The following is a 6,428-nucleotide window of genomic DNA, read 5'->3' on the forward strand; positions in this document are numbered from 1 at the left end:
AAATTGACCGGAGGCTCAGGGAACGCAAAGCTGAACGTGGTTATTCAGATCCAACATTTAAAGCCACTATGTCCACCTCTGCACACATAAAATCACCTCCAATGGAGCATGTCACCCCCATGGAAATAGGAGTTATTCGTGGACCATTAACCCCTGAAGAAAGGATAAGAAGAAGAACTAATCACCTCTGTATGTATTGTGCAAATCCCAGTCATACAGTTATGAATTGTCCAACATTACAAAAAAAAAATAAAAAGAGTAAGTTTGTTCATATTAACAATACTCAAAGTCTAGATAAACAAATTTCTTATTGCAAACTAACTCTCCTTTTGCAGTGGGACCTTAATAGATTGGCTACTTCTGCCATCGTTGACTCTGGAGCCTTTGGAAACTTTATAGACAAATCTACTGTATTGAAAAATAAAATACCTATTGTATTAAAGAAAACACCAGTTTCAATCAAAGTTATTGATGGCTCTGTAATTGCAAATAGTCCTATAACTCACAACACAGTACCTATATTAGTTATTACTGAAGATGGCCACACTGAATATATAACATTCGATGTAATTCCATCACCTCATTTCCCTATTGTATTAGGGTTATACTGGCTTCAGACACATAACCCCTATATTGATTGGTCTACTTTAACTGTTGCCTTCCAATCAAAATTCTGTGAAAATACATGCTTCCCACATCATAAAATACTACACACAGAATTAGAACAGATTCAAATACCGGAACCATACCAGGACTTCATAGAGGTCTTTAGTAAAGTTGAGGCAGAAACTCTTCCACCTCATCGGGTTTATGATTGCCCAATTGAATTAATTCCAGGTGCAACATTACCGGTTGGTCATTTGTATCCATTGAGTCACCCTGAGTTATTACATCTTAAACAATACTTACAAGATAATCTTAGAAAGGGTTTCATCAGACCCTCTTCTTCACCCACAGCAGCTGGAATGTTCTTTGTAACCAACAAAGACACTTCCCTCAGGCCGATAATAGATTACCGAGAGCTTAATAAACGGACGGTAAAAAACCGATATCCGTTACCTCTCATACCAGAATTAATTGAAAGATTAAGTAATGCTACCATCTTTACTAAGTTGGACTTGCGTGGGGCATACAATCTCATACGTATAAGAGAAGGAGACGAATGGCTCACAGCATTCAGAACTCGCTATGGACTCTATGAGTACCTAGTGATGCCATTCGGTCTCTGTAATGCCCCCGCAACGTTCCAACACTTTATTAATGATATCTTCCGGGATTTATTAGACATATGTCTAGTAGTATACTTAGACGACATCCTAATTTACTCCAACAATTTGCCAGAACATATAAAACATGTACGTTGGGTATTAGCTCGGTTACAAACACATAAACTATATGCCAAATTAGAAAAGTGTTCATTCCACAATACCACTATCTCATTCTTAGGTTACACTATATCTCCTGCTGGTATCCAAATGCAAACCGAGAAGGTTGATTCAGTAAAAAATTGGCCAACTCCTAAAGATAAGAAGTCTCTCCAAAGGTTTTTGGGGTTTGCCAATTATTACAGAAAATTTATAAAGAATTTTTCATCAATAGTGAGACCACTCACACAACTTACTGGTTCAACCCAACAATTCCATTGGAATCAAAGTCATTCCAAAGTATTTGACTTCTTGAAACAAACTTTCACAGAAGCACCCATACTCAAATTTCCTAATGTTGATTTACAATACGTATTGGAAGTTGATTCCTCAGACTTTGCGATTGGGGCAGTACTTTCACAACAGAAAACACCTAAAGATCCTCTACATCCAATCTCCTACTTTTCAAAAAGTATGACATCAGCAGAGAGGAATTACGCAATAGGAGACAAAGAATTACTCGCCATCCGTAAATCTTTAGAATTTTGGAGACACCTACTAGAAGGTGCAAAAATGCCCTTCATAATTTACACTGACCACAAAAACCTCCAATACCTGCAAAATAACAAGACTCTATCAGCTAGACAGGTACGGTGGAGTCTCTACTTTGCAAGATTCGACTTTCAAATCCAATACCGCCCAGCAAACAAAAATGGAAAAGCGGATGCACTCTCTCGACAACTATCCGAACCTATTCCTAACGAAAATCCTACTGCTATAATTCCTCCTGAACGCTTCATCGGATTAACTTCAGACTTTCTAACTGATATAAAGAACTCTTCAAAAAATTCACCTACTGACACTAAGGTTCCTTTGGAATTGAAGGACGGATTATACTACTACAAGAATATGATTTATATTCCTAAAGAATTGAGACAACAAATTTTACAACATCACCATGATTCACCCTTAGCGGGACATCCAGGGGAATCACGCACCATCGAACTTATAACAAGGACATATTGGTGGCCTCATTTGAAGGAAACTGTTTCAGATTATATTAAGACTTGTGTTACTTGTCAAGTATGCAAAACTGAGCGGAAATTACCTTATGGACTTTTAATATCAATTCCAACATCTGACAGACCTTGGAAACAAGTAGGAGTTGACTTCATTGTGGATTTACCTCCATCAAAGAATTATACCACCATCATGGTAGTTGTTGATAGTTTCACCAAAATGTCGCATTTTATTCCATTTCATAAGCTTCCCACTTCAGCAGAAACAGCTAACTTATTTATACAACATGTGATTCGGCTTCATGGGGTACCAACAGTTTTGATATCTGACAGGGGTTCCCAGTTCACATCTAAATTCTGGAAAAGTCTCTGTCAATCTCTTAACATAACCCATCAATACACCACTGCATTTCATCCACAAGCAAACGGACAGGTTGAGAGAATCAATCAATGGTTAGATGAGTACCTACGATGTTTTTGTTCCTACCAGCAAGACAATTGGATAACATACTTACCCTTCGCTGAATTTTCCTACAATAATCTAACCAATTCATCCACAAAATTATCTCCATTCTTCGCAAATTATGGGTACCATCCAACCATCACTTCAGTTAGTACTTCTCCTTCCAATTCTCCTCTTGTAGATGAATGGAATAATGCACTTCTAGACAATTTTCGGGTTATCAAGGAAAACATTTCAAAAGCTCAGACTTCCCAAAAGCACTATTATGATTTGAGACACAGACAACCACCTTCATATCAAATTGGAGACCAGGTATGGTTGTCAACTAAAAACCTAAAGCTACATCTTCCTAGTAGGAAAATGACACAAAAATTCTGTGGACCATTCCCTATCACTAGGGTAATAAATCAGAATGCAGTCACTCTGGATTTACCTTCATCTATGAGAATACATCCGACTTTCCATGTTTCCCTCCTCAAACCATACGTTCCTACTAGAAATAACACACCCCAATTACTACCAACCACTTCCATCCAAGACTCAGAAATCTATGAAGTTAAAGAAGTACTTGACTCAAGGTTTTCCAAGGGTATTCTGGAATATTTAATTAGGTGGAAGGGGTACTCGGAGGAAGATGACTCTTGGGAACCCGCATCTAATCTTAATGCTCCTCGACTTGTTTCCCAATTCCACAGGAGATATCCAGATCGCCCCAGACTTCAAGCTGAGGATCAGCTTGTTTGAGGGGGGAGTCATGTCAGGCTTTTGGGTGTACTGTTTCCTTAATTAGAATTCAACCAATCATATCTTACTTACTCTCATAAAACACCTGTTCACTGAACACACCTTGCTTAGTATTTTGTTATTTTCCTCAGAGTAACACTGAGCCTCTGATACCTCTGGAAGGTTAATATTGTATCTAAACTTTTCAGCAACTCAAGTTACCTCATTCAAGATCTACCTACTACGGATTTAATATTTATTTCCAGCCTGTAGCAACATCTTACTTTGGCAAGTACTTTTCATTTATTCAAGACTGTCTTTATTTTGGGAAGTTACGTTACCTGTTTCAACTTATCAGCTCATATTATTTATCAACCAAGTCTGTGGCTGCCATAAAGAATAACCGGTTATTGAAGCTCTTATCTGTTAATCTTATTTGTTCTGTTATATTATCCTTATGTTGATTTCTGCTGCACCGGAGAATCGTGACGTCACACGCTGACTGTTAGCTGGCTTCAGCGTGTCTCTGCTGCTGCTGCAGCCGCAGCCCACAGAACCCGGAAGTGTTTGTCCTTACTTACCGCATTCACAGTTTTCAAGGTACATTACTACGTTTGCAACTATAATCATATCTGCAGAAGTTCTCCATTATAACAATCTATCAATACTACATTGGATAAGACTTACTTGCTGTGTGTTCAATATCTCATGTTACGCAATATATTATAATTATTCCTTACTTATTCTTAAGAAAGTTTCACCTATTCCTATATCCTTTTGTATTATTACAAGCCTGCTTATTTCTAAGATTGCATTTGATTTTGATTCCTATAATACAGATAATACTTTAGTGTGTACTTTTTGTAGGGAAACATTAATCTATATTAACTGCACATATATCCATATGGGTTTACCAAGTAATAGTACTCTCAATTGATATTGTGCTACATACCTATACTAGTAATCAAACTAAGCAGGATTGATTATTACATCAAGGGACCATAAATGTTCACGAATTCTGTCTTTCAAAGGACGGGTAGTGATCCCAACATACTGCTGGGAACAAAAAAGACAACTGACCAAATAAATAACAAATTGAGAAGTACAATCAATTCTATCCCTAATATGGAATGTTTGTTGCGTGACGCTGGAAGTGAAAATGTCTGTAACTGTAATACAAGTGCATGCCTTGCAAGGGACATGGCCACACTTAAAACATCCTATTTTGTGACTAAGCCAATTTGCTTGTGTTACATTAGATGTAGGTTTACCTGCTAAGTTTTTCCTAGTTAGGTCTCCTATAGTGGGGGCTTTTCTGGCTATGCATTTAACTCCCTTTGTTATTACTTCTACTAGAGCATCATCCCCTTTCAATAGTGTCAAGGTTTTCTTGACTACATTGCAGATCTGCTGTTATTGTCTGCTAAACTGTGTTATAAACAGAGTGGTCTGACTGTGAGGGTCTATGCTGCCCTTATTATGTGAGACTGTATTCATTTTCTTGGATGTAAAAAGTTCCTTTCTATCCATTTTGGAAACCTGTAATTCTAATTTTTTAAGGATAGATCTATGATAACCTCTTTGCACTAGTCTAGTGGTCAATTCTTGGGCTTGAAGGTTAATTATTTTTTATATACATATATACTGTAGATATACTGTGTGTTTGTGTGTGTATATACATATATATGTATATATATATATATATATACACACACACATACACATATATACTGTAGATATACTGTGTGTTTGTGTGTATATACATATATATATACACACACACATATACATATATACTGTAGATATACTGTGTGTGTGTGTGTATATACATATATATATATATATATATATATATATATATATATATATATATATACACACACACATATACATATATACTGTAGATATACTGTGTGTGTGTGTGTATATACATATATACTGTAGATATACTGTGTGTGTGTGTGTGTGTGTGTATATATATATATATATATATATATATATACACACACACACACATATACATATATACTGTAGATATACTGTGTGTGTGTGTGTGTATATACATATATATATATATACACACACACATATACATATATACTGTAGATATACTGTGTGTGTGTGTGTATATACATATATATATATATACACACACACACATATACATATATACTGTAGATATACTGTGTGTGTGTGTGTGTATATACATATATATATATACACACATATACATATATACTGTAGATATACTGTGTGTGTGTGTGTGTGTGTGTGTATACATATATATATATATACACACACATACTGTGTATTTATTCTACCTAGTAGTGTGATTTAAAAAGACACTGAAAAATAAATTTTGGATTCTTTATGATCCAATAGATGATTCTGTTGCATACAAATTTTTTTTTTTAAAAATAAGATGTTTGTTGATCCTAATGAATGTTTTTAATGGGTTTGTATGATTTTTACAAGGATAGGGTGAATGTGTGAGAGCTTGGAATCTTCAGTCTGTTTCCAGGCTGTTCAGTAACAGACAACTTAAAGTTCCTGAGTGTGGAGTGCCAAAATAGGCAGGGAGCACAGTAAGTGCAAGGGACAATGGAATGTAGAAAAAACACAGCATCAGATTCCCCCTCCATGCCTATGAACAGGGGAGGGGGGAGATGAAGCTGTGTGTTAGTACAAAAAAGGGGGGTAGGGGAGGGAGGGGGTTGGGAGACACAGGGATAGGCCAGGGGAGGGTCAAGTGAGGGGGGAGGAAGAAGGCATAAAAGGGCTTACCTGCTGCTGAAGACGCAGTTTCAAATTGTCTTTTCTTGTTGCAGGGTGAGTCTGGAAGCCTGAGGAAGCATGGTG

This window comes from Bombina bombina, chromosome 7 (assembly GCF_027579735.1).
Source record: "Bombina bombina isolate aBomBom1 chromosome 7, aBomBom1.pri, whole genome shotgun sequence".
NCBI lineage: Eukaryota > Metazoa > Chordata > Amphibia > Anura > Bombinatoridae > Bombina > Bombina bombina.